The sequence below is a fragment of the Penaeus chinensis genome, chromosome 7 (genome assembly GCF_019202785.1).
Source record: "Penaeus chinensis breed Huanghai No. 1 chromosome 7, ASM1920278v2, whole genome shotgun sequence".
Taxonomy (NCBI): Eukaryota; Metazoa; Arthropoda; class Malacostraca; order Decapoda; family Penaeidae; genus Penaeus; species Penaeus chinensis.
In genome coordinates, this window is record NC_061825.1 from 13,373,620 (window position 1) to 13,376,117 (window position 2,498).

Consider the following 2,498-nt stretch of genomic DNA (forward strand, 5'->3'; position numbering starts at 1 on the left):
CTCTCTCTCTCTATCTCTCTCTCTCTCTCTCTCTCTCTCTCTCTCTCTCTCTCTCTCTCTCTCTTTCTTTCTACTTAGCATTTTATATATCTATCAATCTATCTAAATTTCTCTCGGTTGCTGTTCTAACCTTCGGTACGATTTGCTAGTGATATGTGGTCTCATCTGAATAGCAGAGCAAATGGGTAACTTTTCTTACCTAAAGACAATTTTATCTGTGTATAAGGTCGGTAATTTTTCATCCTCTATTTTTCTTTCTCTGTTATAAGTTGAATACAAGGGTGTTATATTTATGCGTGCACACACACACACACACACACACACACACACACACACACACACACACACACACACACACACACACACACACACACACACACACACACACACACACATACATACACACACATATAAATATAGATAGAGATAGAGAGATGAGAGAGGAGAGAGAGGAGAGGAGAGGAGAGGAGAGGAGAGGAGTGGAGAGGAGAGGAGAGGAGAGGAGAGGAGAAGAGAAAGTGAGTGAGTGAGTGAGTGAGTGAGTGAGTGAGTGTGTGTGTGAGAGCGAGAGTGTGAGAGTGAGTGAGTGAGTGAGGGAGAGAGAGAGAGAGAGAGAGAGAGAGAGAGAGAGAGTGAGAGAGAGAGAGAGAGAGAGAGAGAGAGAAAAGAAGAGAAGAGAAGAGAAGAGAAGAGAAGAGAAGAGAAGAGAAGAGAAGAAAAGAGAAGAGAAGAGAGAAGAGAAGAGAGGAAAAGAGAGGACAGAGAACGTAAGACATAGACAGACAAACAGAGACATGCATCATAAAGGCGCCACAAATGAATGCTTGGTCGTGCCGGTGCTCTAAATCGACAGCAGGAGGAGAGGGGGGGCGGGGGAGGGGGAAGTCCAAGGGGGGGAAGGGCCAAGGTCACACCCACCATGTTGACTCTGCATATTGTGACCTCAAGAGTTCACGCTTGTTGAACTCTGCAACCTTTGTTATGGATACGCTTGTGGACTGGCGTGCTTGCGTGAAAGAGCAGGAATTAAGTTGGTCTCTGAGCCGCTGTGCATTGGCAGAAGGGCGAGGGACTGTGTGATGGGAGACAGTCTTTGAAGGATAAGTCTTATAACGTTATTTGAACGATGACAACACACACTCACACACACCGATATATACACGTGTGCGTTTATGTGCGCGCGTGAGTGTGTTCTTGTGTATGCGTGTTGTGCGTGTGTATATGTATGTATGTATGTATGTATGTATGTATGTATGTATGTATGTATGTATGTATGTATGTATCTATGTATGTATGTATGTATGTGTCATGTATGTTTGTACATATGTATCTAGGTATGCATGCATATATGCCAGTATGTATGTACGTATTTATATTTTGGTATTTAAGTATATATCATTCCTAATTATTATATTTGTATCAATTATCCGTTGTATAAGAAGATTAACCGAAAGGCATCGGACGAAAGGCAGAGTGAATACCTATACGACTCAATGTAAATAGTTGCAAAGTCGAATTCAGAAATCTTGGGCAGAATATAAAAAGTCTAAAGAGAGGACATAACAACCCGGTCTAATACGAAGCGAATAATCACACACACGAACACGCATGTCTCGAAGACAGAAAAGTCACACGTGATAAAAAAGAGATTATGAAAAAAAATAGATCATCTTTACAGTTACCTCTTCTTATATATAACTTACGAAACCGAATAATCGCGTCTAAAAAGTCAAAAGAAGATCGCGTGAGTCGGCAGAAAATGAAGACAGCGACAGTGAGATTATAAGACGAAGCCGGGGTCGGCAGCGAGAGGGCGTGCGGACGAGTCTGATTTCGGGATAAAATGGAGTTTGTTTTTAATCTGTCTCTATCTTTTACATCGTTGCCCCGGTGTGTATAAAATGACGTATTAATGAAAGTGTGATGATGAGGATATAATTTGCATTGATACGTAAGGTATGTATGCACACATGTGTGCTAATGAATGAATGTGTAAGTTAATATGTGTGTGTGTGTGTGTGTGCGTGTGTTGTGTGTGCGTATCTATGCTTGTGCGTGTGTGTGGATGCGGATGTTTAAACACTCACTGTACTTCTTTGTCTAATTATGTATCATATCTGTTTGTACATTGAATTCGGTCTTTATGAACAACTCTTCCCAACTCTTATTGTAAATATAAACTAACTATCCACACTAAATTCTAATTAATTTGGACATAGCATCCACATTATACCCCTTCGTAATCCTCCCTCACAAAGCACTATACCTCTCACCAGTTTCGGAACACGACCCTCTGAACACCAACTGAACTCAGCGGCGGCAAGAAGCAGCAGAAGGTTCTCAGCGAGACTCCATAGAAAGCGGGACCTTGTCAAGAGGACCTTCCCAGCACATCTCCTCCGCCCACCTTTCTCTGCTTTCTTCATTGTCCCTTCCTCTCATGCATCATCCTCCCTGTTCTTTTGTGTTTCTCCCCCTCCTCCTCCTCCTCCTCCTTC